The sequence below is a fragment of the Phyllostomus hastatus genome, unplaced genomic scaffold (assembly GCF_019186645.2).
Source record: "Phyllostomus hastatus isolate PE091 unplaced genomic scaffold, TTU_PhHast_1.1 phas_scaffold_78, whole genome shotgun sequence".
In the NCBI taxonomy this organism is placed as follows: Eukaryota; Metazoa; Chordata; class Mammalia; order Chiroptera; family Phyllostomidae; genus Phyllostomus; species Phyllostomus hastatus.
Window position 1 is genome coordinate 43430628 of NW_025334041.1, and position 27278 is coordinate 43457905.

At 36.4% G+C, this 27278-nt stretch overlaps 1 protein-coding gene and 1 pseudogene across 3 annotated transcripts in view; both read left to right on the forward strand.

The window, feature by feature from the left end:
* MAGI2 (membrane associated guanylate kinase, WW and PDZ domain containing 2) overlaps nt 1–27278 on the forward strand; it is a 1385030-nt gene that overhangs the window by 1016938 nt on the left and 340814 nt on the right. The gene's annotated exons all lie outside the window — the stretch shown is intronic.
* LOC123812068 lies at nt 10926–12274 on the forward strand (annotated as a pseudogene).

The following is a 27278-nucleotide window of genomic DNA, read 5'->3' on the forward strand; positions in this document are numbered from 1 at the left end:
GCTTTAGGCATTGTTTCAGGCCTAAGTCAGGCAGGGAAAGTAAGGCAGCCAAGAGATGAGGAGACTTTTTGCAGACAGAATGAGGACTCAAGCTATGTCAAAGCTGAGGGATGAGAGCCCATCATCCCCTTTTTCTATAACCCTCCAATCCTTCCCTGGAGCCCCTTCATGGCCATGCCTGTCTTAGGTCATCTCTCCTTTGAGGAATCTTACCTGTCTCTGGCTAACTGATCAAGCATTAGGGGCCAGTCAGGGCAAAGTAAAGGGGGCAGAGGTGTCACCCCTGTCAGGGAGATAAGTTTTGCCTCCTTAGTGGCTTAGGATCCCTAGGTCTCTCACTCAGCCTTAGTCATGGGGAGTTACAGCTTCTGAAACCAGGCAGGGCGGTTCCCAACATCAAACAGCATATTAAGATGATTAGTATTTTTAAACAATACAAATATTTTTGTTTAAAAAGGCTAAAATAGGCCCTTGCTTGGTATCTCAGTTTGTTGGAGCATCGTCCTAATGTGCCAAGGCTGCAGATTCGATCTTCAGTCAGGGCACGTGCAAGGATCAACCAGTGAATGCCCAGATGAATGGAACGGCAAATTTGGGAGTGTCTCTCTTGCCTCCCTTCCCCTCTCTCTCTAAAATCAATCAATAAAAAAGGCTAAAATAGATTTGTGTTAAGATAAACTAACAGGTAATGTTGAAATTTTTTCTATAATTGTCAGGCTTCTCTAATATTATATAACTGTTTTTGCCACATTTAGTACACAATTTGAAAAAGGCAGGTAAAATTACATAGTTTTGAAAGAGAATTACTTTTTATATCTTGAAATATTCTTGGGTGAGATCTGAAAAGAAAGCCAATACAAAACAAAATAGGGCTTGCTTGATTTTATAGACAAATTGATCAAAAGAGAGGATACTATTGTCTAAGTCTTAGGCTTGAGAATTATACATTCAGCTTTTTGTATTTTGAGACATGTACTTAACTGACTGATTTTATTCCTACCGAAATAAATATTAGAGCTAGAAAAAAATTTCTTTTAGAATAAAATTATTTTAGCTTTTGCATCTGGAAGTATCTAATAGAAGTTTTGGTACTGAAAAGAATACAGGAGTACTTAAATGAAAGATTGTGTAAATTAAATGTTGAATCTGTAGGGAAGAAAAAAATGCCTTTTCCTCTGCCCATTTTAGGTTTACTGATTGGGGCTCAGCAAATTACAAGGATAAAAGACAGATTAACATGAGAAAAACAAACAAATGTATTAACAGGTGCATCTTGCATACACATGGGAGTACTTAGTGATGGGTAACTCAAGTCGGTGGTTAAAAATTTAAGTTTATATAGCATTTTAGTAAGCAACAATAATTTTGTAGAGAAGTGACAAGATAAAGGAAAAGGACTCTGAGCTTCCAGGGGTAGCAAATTGTGAGAAGGCAGATATTTCAGGGAAACTAATGGTAAATTAGAGCTGGTTTTATCATGATTTGTTCATTCCTCTCATCTCTGGACTGATAAGGGTGTTGAGTTGTCTTTATTGATTAACTGTTATTCTTCACAGTTGGGACTGAGGGGATGAGCACACATACAACAAGTGGGTCTCACTTTTAGGTTAGTAGGGGGAAGGCAAAGAACAGAGAACTTTTCTTGTTTCTTCTCAATTGTCTTCAGCTCAAATAATCCTCATGCCTAAGTGGCATGTTTTGGAGTGTCCTGTTCTGCTACCCTTAAATCTATATTTCACTTCTGAAAATTGATGCAAAACTGTGGTCTGAAATTATTTAAAATCTTAGGAAATAATGCTATTTCTGGACAGCATGTCCTCAGTGGCCAAAGAACTCAATTCTTTAAAAATTCCCAAGTGGAGATAAACATCATTTACATGTTAATTGAATTTTTCAAAAAATGATATCATAGAATGAGTCAAGGTAAAGAATAATAAAGTCAAATTTGATAATTAATGTATTAATCTATACTAAGGTATTTTATAAACTTGCTTTTAATATTATTTATTGTATATTTATATATAAATTATGATATATACATGCATATTATCACATATATTGTATATATTATAACTACATAGGTATATATATAAATATATGAATAGTAAGTCTATATGTTTACCCATTATTAATGCAGGTAGTTACAAATACACATTTGTAATCACTAAATAATTTACTACTTAATTTGACAAAGAGTTAAAATTAATTGATTAACATAATTTAATCTACTTTTAAACTTACTTATCTGGCAGTAGTATTACACATTAAAATCAAGGAAGAAATCAATCACTACTGAAATCCACTGAAATGCTAACCTTCAGCCAAATGCATACTGTCATTGCAAACTTTGTTACACCATAGGGATTAAGACTGTACTTCATATAGCCCAACGTCAGTTGAAAATTCCAAACATAAAATGGCAGAAAGAATAGGCTACTCCCATGTATACACACACAAATAACTATCAAGCACTGTGCTAGACTTCTCAGCAAATGCACAATAGTGGTAGAGACAAGTATATGAATAAAAAACTTTGATATAATAAAATCTTCTTAAAAAATCATGCCATAAAAGCTGAAGCAATAGTTCTGTCAAATATAGGAGTACTGGAAATCAAGATAAGGAGAGAAAGAAGAGAACATTTGTGGCCTACAGGATGTACAGAAGTCAACAAGACTAGGCAGGAAGAACAGTGCAGACGTACTCTTTAAAACACGTTATCTAGAAAGGAGGACAGGAGAGAATGAAGGGAAGGAATGTGTTACAACTACTTATCTATACTCATCAGTTATACTTATCTTAGCCCTGCACTTTTGGTATTATTCTCATTTTTATAGATGAGGAAATATTCATAACATTTAAATGCTAAATTCTATAAAATTAAAAATAAACTACTGTAACATCTGTTCCTTTCATTGATTTATTCCACAATAAATTTCATCTATTAAAAGAAGTAGAAGTGTAAGTGCCTGAACAATATCTTCCTTTAGTTAAGAGTGAAGCAAGAAACCTGAAAAAAAATAAAAGGTTATCAAAACTTCTGAATATACATTACAACTAAAAGAAAGCATAGAAAAACTTACATAGTAAAACTGTCTAGTAAGTTAAAGAACACTAAGGGAAATAAGCAAAGGACATAACAATTCAACAGCAGAAACAGAGTTTAGATATCTAATAATCACATCAAAACATTTAAGGGAGCTATTATCAAAGAAATGTAAATTAGTTAATGAGATATTTCATTTTAATTTGCAAGAAGTGGGAAAATTTTAGTCCTCGATACCTATAGCAAGGTCAAGTTTACAGGTACATATTGATGATTCCAAATCAATCTGTCCTTTCATGTTATTTCCCCATACCCTAGATACATCCTAAAAATATTGTTTTTTATTATTGCTTTTTAATCTGCAGGAAATTTTGTTTCTATTCCTTGGAGAGACTAAGAGCACCCTAGGGTTTCACAATACTAAGTCTCCTTAGAGTTAGAATAAGTTATTTTTTAAATGAATGGAAATTTGAAACCACTCTAGATGGAAGCTGACTGGGGAATTGCCATGTAAGAATTTATAGTTATAAGAGAAATATACAGAAAAAAGAAGCCTGCTTTTCTTAGCCATATTTTCTTAGTCGTATTTACATTTGACTATGACAGTAAGAAAAATAAGGCCCTCAGAAAGAAATGACTCACATCGTGTTAAGCAACAGGACATCAAGGAGAATTTGCGCAACTGAAGGAAATAACATACATCCCTAAACCTGAGGAATGCCCACAAGACTATTCAAGCATAAATTGTCAATAATTTATTCTGGTGCCATAAAAATATTTCTCTCAGTTATGTGTGGATGATGATGTCATGTATCATTTCAAACCTAAAAATAGCATGATGGACCAGGTCTCTTCAATAGACTAAATGTATCTTAAACTAAAGCAACTCATCCTAAAATATTGCCAACAGAATTTTAGTATAGTCTGAGTGATTTAATTAATTCATGTCCATCCCTAATCATCTCTAGAGTATCCTTTTCTTTTATGAAGAAATTGTGTGAATAAAAGCACAAGATATGTTAGAGTAGTCAGTGACACAGGCTATAAAAGAATTCACAGAGAAGAAAATGCAGGGAGCAAAGTTTTTATTTTGCTTTTCCAAGAGAGGAAAAGGTCTAGGTGTGGAGATAAGCACCAGCCATGAGGGGTGGGGGCTTTCAGTGTTTATTGGATTATAAAAGGGTGAGAGGATTGCTGCTTTATGGCCTCTGGGTTTTCGAGGGCTCTGCTACACAGAACCTTTCAGCTGGTTTTGCAGAGGCTGCAGTTTGCTCCAATGTTATCTTTTGCCTGTGGCTGTGGGTGGGGAGTGTGCAGTTAGTAAAATTCTGTTCTTGCTTTTCAGTGATTTCAGTACTGAGGACAGAAGCTCAGAAGACTAGAATAGCAGTAATGTTTAACACAGTCCTGGGCATGCTCAGCAAATGGTGCCACATAGCAAATGACACTGGCTTTATGCTTTGAAGATATGATTTTAGATTTGCTTTTTTAAAACAATTCCACTTCATTCATTTTGACAGCCCCAATAACAACTAATTTAAAAAATCAGACCTTAACACTAAATAACTAATTTTAGTTTAATAAGACTGAAAACATAATCAATTTTATGAGAGATGATTTGGTCTGAATTTAGTTAAAATGACTGAAGCAAGTAGCTAATGGAATATTTATCTTTGTTGGAAGAGAAAGCTAGGTGGGGAAGCTTTCAGCTGCTGCTGAGAAGATTTAACTAGGAAGCCTCCAGTCACAATGGACCATTATGTTTCTAATTGCCCTTATTAACAGAAGAAAGAGGAGCAAAATTTTTTCTCTGGGGAATCTTAAATATCCTGCTGTTTTCAAATAAGCTAAATGATATTGGTCAATACATTTTAGATTTACCAGTTAGGTTTTATCATCAGAAGAACAATGATGTCAGAAAATTGAGCAAACCAAAGGCTGTCAGGCATTTCTTTATGAACAAAATGTGTATGTTACACTTTTTTCCTACTTAAAAACTGGCAAACCCAATGGTTCCTAGGTGGGGTTTTTTTTTTAAGATTTTTGTATGTATTGTTTGGGGTAGTTTTTCCCCCTTAAATGTTAATAATCAAAATTTTTTCGTGTGGTTCTGTTTTTATCCATTATAAATACTATGGCTAGCTTTTGTGTGTGTGTGTGTGTGTGTGTGTTTTGTAAACTAGTAGCTCTGTTGGTACAAGCAGTGCTTCTTTCCAGAATATCGATACTTTGCATTCTGAACTTGAAATCTTGCTATGATCAAAAACATTCTGCTTTTCAGGAAGCTTTATCCAGTTGGCAGAAGAATTTAACAAATTTTCCAAACTTGAGCATTATTTTGTGGTATTAGGTTAAGAAGTTCTTACTGTTTCACTGTGTATGTGTATGTTTTCAGGGTGAAGAATGGGAGAGTATTTTTCATTGAATTACTTCTTGGTATTAACCAATTATTTGCATTTTCATATTCTACAATCTGATTATTTTTGTTCTAATTGCATCTATCATTCACTACCTCTGCCATGAATACCCATTTCATTTATGGTTAAATCCTCAAATTTTTTTAAAAAAGTCTTTTACTGATTTAAAAGTGACTGAAAAGTACTGCCTGATATGAAGAGTAAATGATTTAAGACAATGAGAAAACAGATCAGTCCATTACTAAAGAAAAATTACACCAGAGTTAATAGTTAAACAGACAAGAAGGCTTTACTCAAGACTATTTTGCAATAGGAGAAAGAAACTGAACATAGCTCTCCTGAAAAAAAAAAGCAGGGGTTTTTAAATTCTGAGGTAAACTAATGGAAAATATTGGAGGACTGTGGGGATTGGGGAAGAGGGAAGTTTGATCAAAGTAATTAGGCTATTTCTGTTTGCTAATTGACACTTATCAAAGTTAGGTTCCTACCATGCCACAGAGACTGGGAAATACAGGTGGTATTTTTCTTGATGATTGCATTTTAGAAAAGAATTCCCAGGACCTTAAGAAAGACATTCGAGAGTTGTGGAAGATTTATATCTCAAAGAGACAGAGAAAGCATTTAGAGTTGCAAGTTTCTAAAGTAAATGTTCTGCGGAAAAGGAGATCAGGGTCCCATACGAAGAAACCTTTCTAAGATGCAGTCAAGCTGAGGGGAATGTTAAGGCCATCTAAATCACCATGATATTACAGAAGTTCCAGATTAACAAAAGATAATAAACTAATAATTAACGAGAGACTTTTTAGACAGTGCATGTTATGAGGCAGTTAATACAGAATGATGTTGAAACCAGAAAACTCAGAAGTTGTGCTGCCTGTCACCACCGTAACCAATAGAGACAAGGATTGAATCTTTATGGGCACTTTATTCAGATGCTGGTGATCTGAGAAGATAGTGGCTTATGTACCTTCAAAAACCATCTTAACATTTCATCTCAGGCCAAACTTTTTAAAAGGAGAAGAAAGGGTAGGTAAGAGGTTTTGAAAAAAGGTTAATCAGATGAGTTGCAGTCCAGCAGCAATTTTCCTATTACTCCTTTAACTGTTGATCAACAATTCTCACAAATGTCCCTCCCTGGAACACAATGGTTCAGATACCAGCTCCATCATTTGCAGACCCCCTGGGGCACTAAGATTGAATTACTTGTTGACCTCCTACAGTCACATAGGTCATGTATTCCAGTTCCTGGAACAATAGCTTTCCACATGCTTGAATCACTTAAGCTATAACTAAGCTATCAACTATAACTAAAGCTAAAACATTTAACATTTGAGTTCCCCTATCAAAGTCAGGTTCAGATGTGCAACTTTAATATGCATCCTCAAGATCCAGACATGAAATCAGCAGTCATGTATCATCAAGTCATGTCAAGTGTTCTCATAATACCTGAGTCAGTTGAGTCAACACTGCTATTTTGGTTTCTGACTCTCTGATCATGGTTTATTTGATTCATTTTGACATTTCTCTGAAAAATCTTCTACCTGATCTTAGCATATAGATAGCCAATTTATAGTCTTGGGTCTTTCTCACATAGCACACACACACACACAATTCAGCTTCATGGAGAATTTATATCTCCCATTTTTTCTTTTTTGATATGTAATTATACCATTACATTCTGTAGACAATGTTTAATTTTTACTTTGTCATGCTACCCAATATTGTTATCAGAGGTAAGTATAATAACTCCATTCCCCTATAAATTAGAAATTAAAAAGGACAGAAAATCATACAGGGTGAGGCAAAAGTAAGTTTACAGTGGTTTGTGTAGAAAATAATGCAATAATTAATAAATTATAATACAAGAATAAACTGTTTCATGTACTCACAACTGTAAATGTACATTTGCCCCACACTGTATTATCTACTTATTTTTTAAGGCTTCTTAATATTTGGAAATTTATGTGGAAATGGATGGAAACTCCTTCCTGGTAGGAGATAGAAGTATGACCATTGTTAGTCTTTTTCATAGAAGTGAATTCATGTGATAGGTGAAACTGGAGTCCTATTGATTTTTGTATCTCAACCTTGGATATTAGTAAATGTTCAAAAGAAATTATAGTGTTGTTCCAGTACCTGAGCCCCATCCAAGGTTTCTGTGAGCTCCCAGGAGACGATATGCCTCAGGCCTGCCTCAGCTCTAAGTTCCTGTCCACTGACTCATGATCTCACTCGCATTTCACGTCCCGTGGCTCTTCTCTCCAAGCCGACCCAGCCACAAGGCTTATCCCTTGATCATCTTAGAAACTTCTCATGAAAGGAATTTCCAAGCAAAATGTTAACAGAACTCATTAACATTTTGGGCAGTGTGTGCACATGTGTGTGCACATGCACATGCATGCACAGAAATTTAAAATGTAATATTAGACATTTTTATTTTTATGATTACTTTAATGACCTTGACATCAGTTTGTTATCATTGGCTCAATCCTCCTTTGACTCTTCTCCCTCCCTTAAGTTTATCTTAATTCTTCATGCTAAGCTTCATGCTTATTTTTATGGCCTTCTTTTTAAAAAATAAAACTTCAAAGACATTACCTTGTTTTTTACAATCAAACAAAATTATCAAGGTATTTCCTCTAATATAAACATTCCCATGGAAAACTGTTATCAGCTCTTAAAATAACCGTTTCCATCTCTCTCCACTAGTTTATATCCTAGAGTTACCATGATCTAGGATGTCACACTCAACATGTTCCAAGCTCACATCAATTAATTGCACCTAAAAGTTGAATTGCTCAGTAGGAGGCTAAGGGATAATATCTGTCATCTATTTAGGGTTTCTTTATGCTCAATACTGAGCTAATCAAGAGACATAATTAATAGAACTCTCCCTTTAGGGCCAAGAACCAAGATTTAAGCCAATGTTCTTTTCTTTCCTGGATTCTATATGCCACAGTCCTATAAGCATCACATCATTCTTTTACTTCAACATAGTTTTATAACATTTTATATTTCTCACATTTATTCATTCATTCATTCATTCAATAAGAGACCATTTACTTACAATCAACATAACAGAGCTCAAATGGAGCTTAGATTAAGTAAATCAGGAAAAAAAAGTAAAATTTCATATGGTACAAAATGCAAATAAATGTAGTGTATTAGATAGCATGGAAGGAGAGTGGTAGCTATTTTATATGTGATAGTCAAGATTTCTAGAAGCACAGGATAGCTGAGGAAACTTGAATGATAAGGAGCAAGCTACAAAAGTTTCTAAGGAAAAATATGCCAGGTAAAGGAAAGTGCAGAGGTAAAAATCCTAAAGTAGGAGTTGACTTGAAACATTCAGGGCATAGAAAGGGGGGAAATACATACCAAGCAGAATGGCTAGAATATAGGAAACAGAGAAGAGAATAGTGGGACATGAGGTCAGAGATACTGGTAGCAATGAAATGGTAGATCCTGGTGTAGAGTTAGGATTTTTTTAAATCATACTGGAGGGTATTTTTTAAATGGGTACAATTTTATCTAACTTGTTCTTTTCTTAAATCACTTTACTGTGTGCAGATTATATTTTGTATTGGTTACTGTAAAACTTACCTTAAAGAGTCATCTTAAAACTATTGATGTATTTTCTCCAAATTGTCCCTAGACCAATTTATCAAATTCATGCTTTTTGAATATATGCGATGTTCCTGGCACTGAGCTAGATCTGGAAATTCAACAGTGACAAGGACATGATTTCCACACCCAAAAGCATACAACCTCATAGAAAAAGATTTTGTCCTGTTTTCTTTTTTGGTTTTTTAAGATTTTATTTATTTATTTTTAGAGAAGGAAGGGCGGGAGAAAGAGAGAGAGAGAGAGAAACATCAATGTGCGGTTGCTGGGGGCCATGGCCTGCAACCCAGGTATGTGGCCTGACTAGGAATTGAACCTGAGACACTTTGGTTCACAGCCTGCGCTCAATCCACTGAGCTACGCCAGCCAGGGCTTGTTCTGTTTTCTGTAAACAGTTAATATTCTCCACACTCTTTGCATTCTTATTAGAATCAATATGACCTTCCATGACCTTTTTTCTGGATCTTGGATTTTTATTCCTAAACTATATTCTTCCATCCACTTTATACAAAATAAATATTTAAGAATGTATTTGTACTTTATTATATTCTTGGAATTCCTTTCAAATTCATGATAGGCCTTCCAAGTTCTTTTTAATAGAAAAATTGAATTCATAGCAAGGAATAGAGAAAATAATAGCAACTATGTAAATCTTCTTCTCTTAGAGTGGTATTCCATGTTAATTCAATATTTGAAATATATTAATTAAACTAGGAAAATATTTGTAGTGCCAGATCACATAACAGAGTTTCTGTTGTAGGTCATTTCTATCTCCTCCCGATTTTGAACTGCAAAAATGAAGAGAGTACAAATTGCCCTACAAAGTGGTGGTCAAATGTTTGATTACTTGTAAATATTTCTTGACCTTAAGGAGCTGAGTGATGAAGATGAAAGAATTAATTCTCTGAGTAGAACAGTAAGGAAAAAGCCAAAAAAAAAAAAGCTGGGGAAAATATCAATTCTCTGTTGAGGTTGAATCTCAGTAAGCATAAAGCTGGGGCTTTCTCTGTACTTTTAATCAATTTTTCTTGCTTCCCATCTTCCCTTCTCTTTTCATTGGACTTTAAAATTATAAGGATTTTTCTTAGTCTATCTCACAACCTCCTATGTCCTCTATTTTATTTGTACTTCTATTGTTTCTTTTCTGTTCTATTTTTCCCACAATGCAAGAGATACATGCATTAAACAGGAGTCACTAAAGGATCCAGTGTGTTACAAAGCTATTTTGAAGTTGAAGGAAAAGGCAAGGCAGCTTTCTGAACATTCTTTTCCCTTGGGGCAAAAATGTTGCTCAAAAAATTGTTCTGCTCCTCCAAAAGAACTGACATTTTGACCACTAAACATTTTGGAAACAATTGTATATATTGTGTCATACAAATCCAGCTTCTTCGTAGACCAAGTGCTGGTTAACGGAAATACCTTAGATGTTCTCTCACCTTTGTAAAGAGAACTATGTATTGATGGTAAAGTGTGATTATGAAGAACCTTCAGATTTCATAGGGAATATGTGCTCTTTTCCTTCCTGCAAAAGTATATATATATATATATTAAGGACTTATTTTAGGCAAAACCTAAGTCCCCACAGCCCTTGCTGTCTATGGTAGAGAAAGATGAGAAAATCAACTATAATACTACAAATGATAAGGATTGTGACATTTGAACCAGGAGTTATAGAAGTACAGCTGTGGTTACCTTGCTAAGAATGATGGTCAGCAGACCCTTTTAAGAAGGGTTTCACTTAGCTGAGTCATAAGGATAAATAGAATTTAACCAGGAAAGAAAGTGAGAAGCAGGTTTCCAGCAGCAGAAATAGCATATTCAAAGGGCAAGAGTCAAGGATGGTGGTAAAGTCTGAACAGGAGCAAAAGTTTGAGCACGAAACGTGTTTGTGGGAAAAGAGGTGCACTTGGTAAGATGTGATCCTGGCAGATCTAACTGTGTGCCATTCTAAGGGGTTTACTTTACTTAAAAGCAAAGGCGAAAGCACCACAGGATTTCTAGTAGGGGAAATGAATAAATGAATTTGCATTTGTTGAATATTCACTTTGGTAATTGTAAACGGGGAATTGGAAGGGAGAAGGTACAGGCAAAGAAAATAATTAGGGAACAATTGCAAAACTCCAGTTAAGAAGTGATGAGATTTTGGCCACAGACATAGGAATAGAGGAGAGAGAAATTATTTGAGATATGATTAAGGGGTGGAATAGAGGGCTTCATGAATAAATAGAAAAAGGAGGAAGAAATTCATGGTGGCTGTTAGATTTCCAGTTTTGGCATATGGCATCTCCAGTGCTAATCATTGATACAGAGCAAATGGAAAACCTGTTGGGGAAACGACTAGTATTCAGTCTCAGCCCTGTTGATATAGAGGTGCTGGTTATAAGGCTAAGAAGTCAATGAAAATGGGAACAGAATAGCCAGTGCCTGCAGAGCAACACGTCCAAGTTACACTGCGACTACTACAATATGATACACGTGTCACCCACGACTCTCCATCTGTGAGAAAAACACACTGCAATGGTAGGAAATACAAAGAGAATGCAAAGGACTATTATCAGAAATGGAAGGGAGAGGCCCAGCCAGTGTGGCTCGGTTGATTGGGCATTTATCCTGCGAATTGAAATGTCACCTGTTAGATTCCAGCCCTGGAAACATGCTTGGGTTGCAGGTTTGGCGTGGCCCCCTGGGGCTGCACTGAAGGCAACCATTTGATGTTTCTTTCTCAGGTCGATGTTTCTCACCCTTTCTTTCTCCCTCCCTTCTTTTCTCTCTAAAATCAAGTATAAAATATTTTTTAAAAAGAAAATAAATGGGTGGAAGAAGAGGCTCAGAGTCTGATTGACAAAACAACTGCAGCCTTTTAGCAAAGAAAGTTACCTCCTACTTCATTCTCTGCTCCTCCTCCTGCAGGGTTGATGATCCCACCTCCCCCCAACCTTCTGGTCCTCCTGGCCCTGGTATGATGTCAGTACCCCATGAGGGGTCCTCCCATGAGGCCAGTGATAGATCCTCCTCCTCCTGGGATGATGCCAGTGGGACCTGCTCCAGAATGAGGCCACCTATGGGAGGTCACATGCCAATGGTGCCTGGGCCCCCAGTGATGGTGCCCACTGGGCCAGGAATGACCCAGCCAGACAGATTAGGAGAGAGGGGGAGCCTGTTTTCATCAGTCGTCCATTACTTGTAGCACCACAATCTCCTGGTGAGGTAGGACAGCTCTGGGTGTTTCTAACAGCATGACAAGGAAGATTCACTCCCTCTTCCTATCAAACGGAGAAAGGTTTGGAGGGGAGCAGTGGGACAAAAAAGAAAAGCAATTCTCATTTGTATTGTGATATATGAAAATAAAACTGTCAATTCTTTTAGTTAACAAAAAAGTCAATGAAAAAACAACAATAAACATGGTTCTCACATAGTCAAAAATTATAGTGACTCACGAAAGGTTGCTTTTTTCCTCCATAGAAATATATTTTTATTTAAAAAATCATTTGTTTACTACCACTTCCTCAGTTTAGTATATTTTCTGAAGAAATGTCACACTTACAGACATTATATTCACATGTTCCACAAATACTTTATTATTAATCCATCAGGGTATATACTTGCAAATATTTTGTTTCTCTATTTTATTCTTTATGCAATGTCATGTACATATTACTACAGAGAAGCAAAGCAAGAATGGAATAGCAATATCTTGCTATTTACCAAATCTGTCAATTTGTCCTTGTCAATGTTTCTCACATTTGTCCTTTATTCACTCTGCCCAGCATCATTGTCCCAAAATAGGATCCTAGTCACTTCTTAACCTGGGATACCTTCTCAGAGCTAACTATTTCTGCTTCCTTGCCTCCCTAACTCCAGATTCAAAATCCTAGTGTGTGTGCCTGATTGCCCAAACCTGCATTGAAAGCAGATCCATGCCCTCGCTTCCAAGTTTCCAGAGAAGGAAAATATCTTGGCTTTTCAACTTCTGTAGTTGGATATAGCACCTACCTCCCACTACTGCTGGTGTTGTGGAGAATTCTCCAAATACTGGAAAGAGGGTCCAAATCAGTGCAGCCACAGAAATACAGGAATCCCCCTGAATAACCAACTTATCTCCTGGTTCTAATTATTCATTTTTCTATTTTATTTTAAGCACTATTCTGGGCATATGCTTTGTTCTCATGATGCTGATATCAAGAATGCAAGTACCTGATTAAGGCTTTCCCAGAATATACCTATTATGTTGTTCCTCTTCTCTGACACTATAATAGTGTCCAGTAACTTAAGACTCTTCAATACCGATTCAAAAACATTCTATCAACTGATCTATATTATATATAGCCTTTTCTCTTATTAGTTTCTAACATAAATTCTCTTCTCCAACCAGGATGATTATCTTTCAATTTGCATATATTTTTATGCTCAATCTCTGCAAAACTACTGATCCATCCACCTATTTCTCCCTAGCCTGTGCCTGAACTCACTTTATTTTTTTCTCCAAGTAGCAGTCCACTTCTCTTCTTTGCTTCCTTTATGATTATAATTGAGAATCATTGAAAGCCATTAGACTATTGCAAATTAAAGGCATACATTGTGAAATCACACAATATATCTGTATACTAAGTCATACCTGTACCTTCATTTATAAACACTCTTTATGGATCTATTTCTATTTTTAAATGTCAATGTTTTTACCTCTCCAAGTACATGGTAAATTATTCGAGGATCTTATCTGCTAGTGTATGTCCCCTGCCTTATGTAGCATGTTAAATAGAGTCTACTCTATGTGTCTGTGGAATAGCTGAGCAGATGTCTCGCTAGTTTCAATTCTCACTACACACTTTCAAAGAATTTGAGATCCTGGAGCCCATTCCTCTAAAACTGACTTTGTTTCACTCTCTCCCACAGTCTCTGACTCAACATAAATCCTATTCATCATTCCGCAAATGTACAAACATCATATTACAATGGGAACTAGGTAAGGATAACTGGGCACAAATTCACTGTCACTATTAGAAATTACCTGAAGCAAATGTCCAGGTGATGCCAATAGTGTCATTTTCATAGTGGAAAGATGGCACTATTTACAAATTCAAAGAGTTGCCCTAGCTAGTGTGATTCAGTTGGATGGAGCATCATCCAATAAACCAAAAAGTTGCAGGTTTGATTCCTGGTCAGGGCACATACCTAGGTTGACAGTTCAGTGTCCAGTCCAGGCATATAGGAGAGGCAACTGAACTATGTTTCTCTCTCACATAAATGTTTCTCTCCTTCCCTTCCCCTTTCTCTAAAATCAGTAAGCATGTCTTCAGGTGATGAGAAAAAAATAATAATACAAAAATAAAATTTGAAAGAGTCAATTTTTGTACTATATAATATAATCTTGTTATGCTTTGCAAAGTTAAAACGGAAAAGAGATGGGTTTTATTTAAGAATCTGATTATTTTTTCATTATCACAGAATGACATTAATTGGCTACTAAATTTGAAAAATGCCCTTGTGAATGCAAACAATGTTGTCCTTTGTAAATTAAGTAAAAAATAGGTACCTATTTTTTACACAAAGTTCCTTTCTGATACTGTCAAAACAGTTCTTTTTTCAGAGAGTGAGTTTTAGCAGATGGCATTATAACTCAAATAAAATGAAATAGGCTTCCAAGTGCATCCATATCATCTCCTGTGAATGCCAGAAAAAAATTTAAAATTTCTAATGTATCTGAGTGTCCTCATAAATATAACCCATTATTGAATAAATACTAAAGATTAGATTATGACTCTAATGTTAGCTGCTATATCTTTCCAAAGCAAATATTAACTATATCTATTGCATAACAAGAATTGCAATACAAAAGAATTTGAAGATTCTTGGACTCCTAAAGAGCAATGTGAAAATTATTTCAAAGTTCTGGGGGCATTCTTCATAAGGATGGAAGCACAGTTGGCCAGGTGTTTTCTACATGTGGCTCTTCACATTCTCCTTTTTCTTTCTTTTTTATTGTTGTTCAGTTACAGTTGTCCCCATTCCCCCTCCTATTTCCCCTGACTTATCCACCCCCCACCTTCCACATTCAATCCTCCACCCCTTTGCCTTTGTCCATGGGTCCTTCATACATGTTCCTAGACTTGTCCTTTCCCCTTCTTTCCCCCATTACTCCCCTCCCCTCTCCCTTCTGGTCACTGTCAGATTGCTCTTTATTTCCATGTCTCTTGTTCTATTTTGCTCGTTTGTTTGTTTTTGTTGATTAGGTTCCACTTATAGGTGAGATCATATGTTTGTCTTTCACTGCCTAACTTATTTCACTTAGCATAATGCCCTCTAGTTCATCTACCTAGTTGCGAAGGGTAGGAGTCCCTTCTTTCTTTCTGCTGTGTAGTATTCCACTATGTAAATGTACCACAGTTTTTTGATCCACTCGTTTACTGATAGGCACTTGTCCTGTTTCCAGGACTTGGCTATTGTAAATAATGCTGCTATAAACATTGGGGTACATAGGTTCTTTTGAATTGGTGTTTTAGGATTCTTAGGGTATAATGCCAGCAATGGAATTGCTGGGTCAAAAGGCAATTCCATTTTTAGTTTTTTGAGGAAATTCCATACTGTTTTCCACAGTGGCTGTACCAGTCTGCATTCCCTCCAACCATGTACTAAGGTTCCCTTTTCTCCACAACCTTGCCAGAACTTGTTTGTTGATTTGTTTATGATGGCCATTCTGACCGGTGTGAGTGGTATCTCATTGCATCTCTCTGATGGCTAGTAATACTGAGTATCTTTTCATATGTCTCTGGACCCACTGTATGTCCTCCTTGGAGAAGTGTCTGTTTAGGTCCTTTGCCCATCTTTAAATTGGATCATTTGTCTATTTAGTGTGGAGTCATGACAGTTCTTTATATATTTTGGAAATCAAACTCTTATCTGAGGTATCATTAGCAAATATATTTTCCCATATGGTTGATTTTCTTTTCATTTGCTGATGTATTCTTTAGTTGTGCAGAAGCTTTTTAATTTGATAAAGTCCCATTTGTTTGTTCTTTTTTAAAAATATATTTTATTGATTATGCTATTACAGTTGTCCCATTTCCCCCCTTCACTCCCCTCCACCCTGCACACCCTCTCCCACCCACATTCCCCCCCTTTAGTTCATGTCCATGTGTCATAAGTTCTTTAGCTTCTACATTTCCCATACTATTCTTACCCTCCCCCTGTCTATTTTCTATCTACCATCTATGCTACTTAGTCTCCATATCTTTTCCCCCTCTCCCCTCCTCCCCCTCCCCTGTTGCTAACCCTCCATGTGATCTCCATTTTGGTGGTTCTGTTCCTGTTCTAGTTGTTTGCTTAGTTTCTTTTGGTTTTGTTTTAGGCGTGGTTGTTAATCACTGTGAGTTTGCTGTCATTTTTCTATCCATGTTTTTTAATCTTCTTTTTCTTAGATAAGTCCCTTTAACATTTCATAAAATAAGGGCCTGGTGATGATGAACTCCTTTAACTTGACCTTATCTGAGAAGCACTTTATCTGCCCTTCCATTCTAAATGAAAGCTTTGCTGGATAGAGCAATCTGGGATGGAGGTCCTTGCCTGTCATGACTTGGAATACTTCTTTCCAGCCCCTTCTTGCCTGCAAGGTCTCTTTTGAGAAATCAGCTGACAGTCTGATGGGAACTCCTTTGTAGGTGACTGTCTCCTTATCTCTTGCTGCTTCTAGGATTCCCTTCTTCATTTTTACCTTTGCTAATGTAATTATGATGTGCCTTGGTGTGTTCTTTCTTGGGTCCAACTTCTTTGGTACTCTGAGCTTCCTGGACTTCCTGGAAGTCCATTTCCTTTGCCAGAATGGGGAAGTTCTCCTTTATTATTTGTTCAAATAACTTTTCCACTTGTTGTGTTTCCTCTTCTCCTTCCGGTACCTCTATAATTCAGATGTTGGAATGTTTAAAGATGTCCCAGAGGTCTCTAAGCCTCTCCTCATTTTTTTGAATTCTTGTTTCTTCATTCTTTCTGTGTGGTGGTTTCTTTGTTCCTTCTGGTCCACTCCATTGATGTGAGAGCCAGTTTTCTTCCACTCACTATTGTTTCCCTGTGTATTTTTCTTCATTTCACTTATTGTAGCCTTCATTTTTTCATCTAATTTGCAACCAAAATCAACTAATTCTTTGAGCTTCCTGATCACCAGTGTTTTGAACTGTGCATCTGATAGGTTGGCTATCTCTCGGTCGCTTAAAAGGATAGGTTTTGGTGCTTTCATTTGGTCTTCTGTTTGAGCCATATCTTTTTGGGGGGGGGGGCTCTGGTCATGCCAGTTACACATGAGGGGTAGAGTCTTACAGGTTCACCAGGGCTGGGCACCCTAGTCGCTGGGTTGTGATGTTGTATGTGGGGTGGGGTCAAGAGGAAACTATGGCACTTGCTCCATTCTCCGTTGGACCTCAGTCCCTTCTGCTGCTTGCCCTGAGCAAACTGGGCCCCTCTGGTACCAATTCCCATGTGGGTGGACTTGTGCACACCGTAGGACTTTCCAAGGACCTCTCCTGTAAGGCTGGGTGTCTCCCTGTGCACCTCAACTCCCACAGGTGTTTTCAATCAGTGTCCTGAGGCTCTGTTTCCCAGCGCTGGGATCCTGGTTTGCGCGCAGTGCCTTGCTTCACAATCGCCACCTCACTGGGTTGCCACCCCTAGGCTGGGGTCTGCCAGCTGCCGCTTGCACACTCAGGGTCCACCTGCTGCGGTCTTGCTCACCCTGGATGCCTTATGCACCCCATACCAATGCTCTCTGCTCTCCCAGCCATGACTGGAGCCTAGCTGCCCGACTCTGCTCCTCCTACCAGTCTGGATGAATGGGTCTGTTTTAACTTCTTGGATGTCTGACTTCCATTCAGATCAATTTTCTGTCAGTTCTGGTTGTTATTCTGTTTCTAAATTGTTGTTGTCCCTATCTTGGTTGTGCGAGGAGGCACAGTGTGTCCACCTATGCCTCCATCTTGGCTGGAAGTCCCTATTTGTTTATTCTTTCCTTTAAATCCCTTACTCTGGGGACATGTTGGTGAAAATATTGCTGTGTGGAATATCTGAAATTTTCCTGCCTATGTTCTCCTCTAGGACTTATATGGTGTCACAACTTATATTCAAGTCTTTTTCCATCTTGAGTTTATTTTTGTGTATGGTGTTAAGTTGGTGGTTGAGTTTCATCTTTTTGCATGTACCTGTCCAAATTTCTCAACACCATTTATTAACAGGCTATTTTTACTCCATTTTGTGCTTCTATCCCCTTTGTCAAATATTAATTGACCATAGAGACATGACTTTATTTTGGGGCTCTCTGTTATTTTCCATTCAACTATGTGTCTGTTCTTATGCCAAAACCAGACTTTTTGATTACAGTGGCCGTGTGATATAGTTTGATATCAGGTATTGTGATTCTTCCTAATTTGTTCTCTTTCAAAAATGCTGAGGCTATTTGGGGTCATTTGTGATTCCATTTAAATTTTTGAAATGTATGTTCTATATCTGTGAAATATGTTATTGGTATTTTAAATAAATTTATCACTGATATTGGCCTATAGTTTTCTTTCTTTGTTGTGTCTTTATCTGGTTTTGGGATTAGGATGATGCTGTCCTCAAAAAAGAGTTTGGGAGTCTTCCCTCTTCTTGGATTTTTTTGGAATAATTTGAGAAGATTAAGGGTTAGCTCTTCCTTAAATATTTTGTAAAATTCTCCCATGAAACCATCTGGTCCAGGCCTTTTGTGTGCCGGGAGGTTTTTGATTACTGTTTGAATTTCACTAGCTGTTATCAGTCTCTTCAGGCTTTCTGCTTCTTCTTGATCTTTTGGAGGATTTTAGTTTTCTAGAAATTTGTCCATTTCACCCAGGTTTTCAAATTTCTTGCCATATAGTTATTTATAGTACTTTCTTGCAACTTCTGTGGTATCAGTTGTAATTTCTCCTATTTCATTACTGGTTATTTGGGTCCTCTCTCTCTTTTCCTTGATAAATCTGGGTAAAAGCTTATCAATTTTGTTTATATTTTAAAGAACCAGCTCCTGGATTTATTGATCCTTTGAATTGTTATTTTAGTCTCTATGTCATTTAATTCTGCTCTGATCTTGATTGTGTCCTTCCTTTTACTCACTCTGGGCTTTGTTTGTTGTTCCTCAGTTCCTGTAGATGTATGGTTAGATTGTTTATTTGAAATGTTTCATCTTTTTTAAGTAGGCCTGTATCGCTATGAACTTCCCTCTCAGGACTGTCTTTGCTGTGTCCCATAGGTTTTGGACTGTTGTGAATTTATTTTCATCTGTTTCTGGAAACTTTTTTATATCTTTCTTGATCTCATTCTTGGCCCATTCATTGTTTAATAGCATGCTATTCAGTCTCCATGAATTTGAAAGTTTTTGAATGTTTTCCTTGAGATGGGTTGTTAGTTCAAGCCCTTGTGGGCCAAGAAAATGCTTGATATGATTTCAGTTTTCTTGATTTTGGTTAAGCTTGTTTTGTGTCCTATCATGTAGGCTATTTTTGAAAATATTTCATGTGCACTTGAAAAAAATGTGTATTTTTGCTTCTTTGAGATAAAAAGCTCTCTATATATCAGTTAAGTCCATTTGATCTAGTGCATTGTTCAGTGCCACAATGTCCTTGTTGATTCTTTGTTTGGAAGATCTATTCATTATTGGCAGTATGGTGTTAAAATTTCCTACTATAAGTGTATTGCTGTCTATCTCTTTCTTGAAGTCCCACAACATTTTCCTTATATATTTGAGTGCTTCTAAGTTAGATGCATTTATGTTCATAATGTTTATGTCTTCCTGATTAATTCTTCCCTGGAGTATTATGAAGTGTCTTTCTGTATTTTTCTTTATGGCTTTTGTTTTCAAGTCTGTTTTGTCTGATATCAGTATTACTACCACAGCTTTTTTTCCCTGTCCATTTGCTTAGAGTATTTTTTCCAAATGCTTGCTTTCAGTCTGTGTAGTTATCTTATTCTGAGGTGGGTCTCTTGTAGGCAGCATATGTGTAGGTCATGTTTTCTTATACATTCAGCTACCCTATGTCTTTTGATTGGAGCATTTAATCCATTTACATTTAAGTTTATTATTGATAGGTACTTATTCATTGCCATTTTTCCACTTTATACCTGTGTTTCTACCTCTCTCACTCTTTTTCTTCATCTTCTTAATTCAGTCTCTTTAGCATATCTTACAATGCTGGTTTGGTGGAGGTGTATTCTTTCAGCCTTCTTTTGTGTGGGAAACTCCTTATTTCACCTTCCATTTTAATTGAGATCCTTGCTGGTTAGAGTAGTCTTGAGTGCAGATCTATGCTTTTCATTACTTGGAATACTTCTTGCCTTTCCCTTCTAGCTTGTAGTGTTTCTGTTGAGAAGGTATCTGTTAGCCTCATTGGAGCCCCTTTTTATGTTACTTCCTGTTTCTCCCTTGCTGCCTTTAAGCTTTTCCCTTTGTCTTGGAATTTTGCCATTTTACTTAGGATGTGTCTTAAAGTGGGCCTCTTTGGGTTCCTCTTGATTGGGACCCTCTGTGCTTCCTGGACTTGTATGACTTTTTCGCTCATCATTTTAGGGAAGTTCTCCATCATTACTTTTTAAAACAGGTCTTCTATGGCTTGCTTTTCTTCTCCTTCTGGTATCCCTATTATATGGATGTTATTATGTTTTATGTCATCCTGCAGTTCCCTTAACCCCTCTTAATTCTTTCTCACTCTTTTTTTTCTTTTCTTGTTCTTTCTGGCAATTTTTTTCTACCTTGTCATCCTGTTTGCAGATTCTGTCCTCTGTTTCATCTAGCCTGCTTTTGATTCCTTCTGCTGTGTTCTTCGATTCAGAAATTGTGTTCTTCATTTCCTCCTGGCTCTTGTTGACAGTTTCTATGTCCTTTTCATGCTGATGTAGTTTGCAGCAAGTTCCTTATAGCTTCCCTGTAGTTTTTTGTAATCTCACTGAGTTCATTGATCTTCCTTATAACCTTTGTTTTGAACTCAATATTTGATAGTTTACTTGCCTCCGTTTCACTTAGCACTCTTTCTGGGGTTTCCTCCTTTCCTTTCCATTAGGGGTTGTTTCTTTGTCTTCCCATTTTTGTGGAAACTCTTCTTGTTTGTTTCTGCTTCTTAAATTGATATTTTTTGATTCCCTGTCTTTGTTGTGTCAACAAACTTCTATGGTAGGAGACCTGTATAATTCATAGGTGCAATCTCCTTGATCTCCTGAACTTGATACTTTTGGGATACTCTTTATGCTGTTTATGTTGGCTATCTGGATATAACTGGGTTTTGATTGTTGTTGTATCATTTTTTGGTGGGTTCTTCCCTCCAGCTGGTTGACTGAGGGTCACTTCACCCACCACATCTCTTATGCTGTTGTACAGGTGTTACCAGAACAAAACCATAAAACCCAGGAAACAAACTCACACCCACAAAACTAACACTCACCTGCAGTCCCTGTATTAACAGCAAATAAACCAATATTAATAAGGGTGGAAAGAGATTAAGACTATTATAAGAGAGGAGAGTGAATATGAGATGATCTACTGAAAGAACAATGATTTCAAGAAGCTAGAGGGAGGAACACTTAAAAGAGTAGAGAATTGGAGCAATGGAAAAGTAAAATTTACATCATAAAGAAAAAAGGGAATGAAGATGGCAGAATGGAGTAAGAGAAGGGGAGCATATCATATTAGGTTTAACAAGAACCAAATTGAAGAGAAAGATCCACCACAGTGCTATCAACAACACATGAACTAAAATTAACAGGTAGGATGAGAATAACGGGGTGGAGGGGGGGAACTTAAGAGATGCCTAGAAGAAAGGAAAGTGATTTTGAGATGATAGAGTTAGAGGGAATACTAAGAGTGAGGGAGGAAAACTAGGCTAAAACAGGGCAAAATTAAAATTTGAGATGGAAAAAAGAGTTGGAGCAGGGAATGGTAAAAATCAACATTTGAAATACAAAATTAGTGAAGATCTACAGATAAAATTGAAAAAAAATGCAACAACTACCTTACCCAATGACTGCTAAAGGTGGAGAGAGAATGCAGGTATTTTAAGAACAGGAAAAAAAGAATATGAGATAACCATCAACAAAAAAATTGGTTTTGTGAGGCTGGATGGGGGAAAAATAATAAGAGTTTGGAATGGAAACAATTGTAGCAAGAGAGACAACACAATTTAACACAAAAATAATGAGAGAAAAGAAGACAATAAAATGGGGTAAAAGAAAAGAGGAGCAAAATATATGAATTGAAATAAACTATAGTATAAACTCTAGTGAGTTAATATACACAAACTTAAAGGACAAGAAATCAATGTTAAAAAGCTATGCAGGAAAGAAAATATTGCAAATCATGGAGAAGAACATGGTGGATTTCGTCTCAGTAGCATCTAGTATTTACCACTGTTTTTTCTTTCTGGATCTGCCTCTGGTGATGTCAGATGTTGACCCCATCTGACCTTAGGCAGCCTGTTGGAGACTACCAAAATCCTACTGTCTATGGTTGTCTCCTGCAGTTGTGAATCTAGTCACTTTGCACTCAGCAATTAGGCTTAAGCACCACAGGGTGGGGCAGAGTCCCTCCTAGGGTGGCGGCTATTGTTTCCCATCAGATTGCTACAGCTTGGTGGGAAGTAGTCTGCCTGCGCAGGATGGCTGCTGTAGTATGGGAGGTGACTCAGCACCAGCACCAGGATCCCAGCATCTATGCTTTCAGTTCTCTCCCCAAAGCCTCCATCCCCAGTCTCTCCTCAAGTGTCTCTAGTCCACCCTGGCCTCTCCTTTGCCAGAGCACAGAATAAGTGGCTGCAAATGAAAATGTATGTGTTGGCTCATTCAAGGGCTCCTTGCCTCTCCAGCTATCCTTCTCCAGCAGAGACCAACCCTCCTGCTTTTCGCAGTTGGTTGTTATCTGTGTACTCTTTGGGCTCTAGTGCTCTATGCTGGGGATCCCAGCTCAGAGTTTAGACCCCACACTTCTCAGGGGGTTCAAAGTGGCCACTTAATTATCCCTCTGTTGCAGCTGCCTGGGGGTGCCCAGCCAGCCCTCACACATCTCCACTGTACTCCCTACCAGTCAGGTTGTGCTGAATCTGTTTTTTCTGTCTGTCTGTGATTATAAGGCTTCTCTCTCGCTATTGTTCAGTTGTTTGTTCCAGGTGATTTCTCCACAATTTAGCTATAATTCCAGATTAGTCCTGGCAAGAGGTTAGTGTAATTTCCACTCACTACTCTGCCACCTTGGATCCTTTATCACACTTTGTTACCAATATATTTAGAACATTGGGAATCCTAAGAAAGGACAGTCCAGAAAGGAATCTTTTATTTAAATGGATTCCACCATCATCATCTCCCAACCTCTTTAAAAATAATTCAAGTTGTGACATTGGGCAAATTAACAGCAGTTAAATAATATCCTTCTTCATAGAGGTGTTATGAGGATCAAGTGAGATGATTTATGTAAGGCATTTAGCACAGTGTCTAATAGATAGTATCAATAAATTGTAGCTAACTTTAGTACTTTTATGGTGCCAATTAACTGAAGTGAGGTAGGAAGGGGTATGATTTTTATAACTTTAGCTATGAAAAATTGAAAAGATTACATCCTGGGTATGTTGGGGTAAGAACATAAATAGCATTTATTAAAGTTGAATGCCAAATTTTTTCACTATAAACTCCCATCAATAAGAAGAGTTGCCAGGTAAATATTGTGCCTTATTTTACAAGTCAAGGGAAACTTCTCTATAATGCATTTACTGTCCACTCCAATCCTCACCATAAATAGCAATTCCTTTATTTGCATACCTTTGCATATTTCTACCATGATATGTCCCAACTTAGTGAATTTCTTTTGTTTACACGTGTATTACTATGCAGTAAACATCTTTACACAAAAAAATTACATTTCTATCTCTTAACACTCAATAAATCTTGAATAAATGAATGATGAATTTCATATTGTTCAAAGATGTGATAATCTTTGAATGAAATAAAGAACATTGATCCATATCTCTCTCTGCTATGGCAAATATAAAGCCCAACAGGAGAAATGAAAATGACACGATCACATCTGAAAATCTCTTCCTGTGATTTCTACGATTCTCATAAATATTTCATTGATTTGTATGTATTTTGCTGAAATCATGATACTGGACACCTTTGTTTAGAATAAACTTGACATCTAATGGGAGCTTAAAATATACTGCTCTTAGAAAAAGAGTTTAAGAGAAATATGGGATGTCTCAAAATGGCACTTTCTAGTTTTTAAAAATAAAATAATTAATTTGAAAGTATACAATATAGTGCTGTTTGAAAAAATTAAACTCAAATTAAAAAACTGTAAAGTCTTGCAAAATAGTACCGTATCCATGTTATTGTAAAATATAATAAAGTATATTATTATAAGTCTGGATGCTGAAAGCATACAATATCCATAATGGGAAAATAAAAGGTACTAAAACTCTATGATACCAAAAATAATGTAACTAAAACATTAATAACTTTTTTCTTTACTAAAACATCTTTAATCTATATGTGCTTCTCTAACACTTGTGTTAAGTAGGGCATTGACAAGGTTGGAAATTAGCTTTATGGAACATAGTCAATATCAACTTTTTCTTTTTCCTTATTTCTTTCCATCTCAACCCATCACACCTGGAAATATTTGAAGTACAGAGAATACCTAACTAAAAACTGTTCACCTTTTGTTTAAAAAAAAAACACAAAATAACAACTAATGTATTAATGGCATAGGAAACCAGAATTACTTGTGTTACCCAAATCTTTATCTGGGGTTCATCTTAAACGAAGGTATAAGACTTTTTTTTAAATCTCTCCCAGTACTACAGTAGGCACATGATCTCATTCATTCCTTTAATGAATGAGCACCTAATATCAGGGTTTGGGGACACAAAAATGAGTAAGACATTTCCCTGCCCTTAAGACACTTACCAAGAGGGAGACAAAACAGATGGCTATAGTATACTCTTCAGAACTTGACAGAAGTCTTTTTTCTCAGTCGTATACCACACTCTTTCTCATCTCTTCTTTGACGTTTGTCTTTGCTGACTATAGAGTCCTTTTCTAGCTGTCTTGCGACATCTGGTCCTACTGAGTTTTCCAACTTTCACCTTTTACTGTGAAACTTCCCTAAATCCTAGCAGTTTTAAAACAACCTAATTTGTATTTCTACTTGGTTGCTGAGTATAATAAGCTATTTTTAACACCACAATAAAGTAGCCTTTTTAGGTTCTTCTTTGCCCTTTATTTATTTTCCAAATGAAAAAAAAATTCTCTTTCTAGCACAATAATTCTGAAATATTTTGTCTTTAACTTTTAGGGTATTTTTTAGTGACAATAATTGATTGACCTTTGAGCATAGATTTTTTAATCACATAAAATTTTACTAAGAGATGTCACCAGATCAAAGAGAATATTCTAATGAAAATATCATTATTATCTTAATTATAGTTTTTACTTAAGGCCTATATTTGTAGTACAGGTGAGATTTTGATTTGTGACCCAATGAAATAATTTTAAATATGCTTGTTACTTTATTTTTTCTAAAAAAGTTGTACCATAATATTTTTGTAAAGTCATTTATGTATATATTAAATAGAAAAGTATAATGAGACATAATTATATTTATTTTTTAAATTTTTTAAATTTTTTAATTACAGTGTATGTACAATATTGTATTAGTTGCAGGATACAACCCAATGATTAGACATTTATATAACTTTCTAAGTGAACACTCCTATAAAACTGGTACCCATCTGACACCATACATAGTTATTATAATATTATTGACTATATTCCCTATGCTATACTTTACATTCCTATGACTACTCTATAACTACCAGTTAGTACTTTTTAATCCCTTCCCCTTTTTCACCCATCCTCCTAACCCCATCCCATCTGGCAATTGTCAAAATGTTCCTATTTCTGAGTCTATCCATATTCCGCTTGTTCATTTTTGTTTTTTAGATTCCACAAATAAATGAAATATCATATGGCATTTGTCTTTGTCTGACTTATTTCACTCAGCACAACACCCTCTAGGTCATCCATATTGTTGCAGATGACATGATTTCATTCTTTTCTTATGACTGAGTCATATTGCATTGTATACACCTATATATACCACTTCTTTATCCATTCACCAATTCATGGACACTTAGGTTGCTTCCATATCTTGACTATTGTAAATAGTTCTCTAATAAACATATGGATGTATATATCTTTTCTTATTTTAGATTTATTTATTTATTTACTTATTTATTTAGACAGAAAAGGAGGGAGTAAGAGAAGAAGAGGAAAAAGAATGTGTGAGAAAACACATTCTTGTGTTTTGCCTCTTGCATGCCTCCCCAACCAGGTACCTGACCTGCAACCCAGGCACATGGCCCAACCAAGAATTGAACCAGCAACCTCTCAGTTTGAGGAACTGATTCCCAACCCACTGAGCTACACTTGTCACAGCAGATGTATACTCATATAGCTTTTTAATTAGTGTTTTGGGTTTCTTTGGATATGTATCCAGAAGAGGAATTGCTGGATCCTTCTTTATTTATTGTTATAGCCTTTGTTTTAAAGTCTATTTTCTCTGGCATAAGTATCACTACCCAAGATTTTTTTGTTTTGTTTTGTTTCCATTTTTATGAAATATCTTTTTCTGTACCTCCACGTTCAGTCTACGTGTGTCTTTCAATCTGAAGTGGGTCTTTTGTAGACAGTATATGTAAAGATGTTGTTTTGTTATTTATTTGACCACCCTGCGATTTTTGATTTGAGCATTTAATCCATCCACATTAAAGTAATTGTTGATTTATTGATGATAAACATTTTGTCAAGTGTGAGAGCTATCTCACTGTGGTTTCAATTTACATTGCTCTGAGGACTAATGATTTTAAGTACTTTTTTATATGTCTATGGGCCATCTGTACATCCTCCTTGGAGAAGTATCTACTCAGGTCCTTTGCCCATTTTTTTGTAACAACAGGTGCTGACAAGAATGTGGAGAAAAGGTAACCCCAATGTACTGTTGGTGGGAATGCAGGCTGGTTCAGCCACCATGAAAAACAGTATGGAATTGCCTCAAAAAGTAAAAAATGCAGCTGCCTTTTGACCCAGGCATCCCACTTCTGGGAATATATTTGAAGGAACCCAAAACAACTAAATCCCAAGAACATAAGCACCCCTAAGTC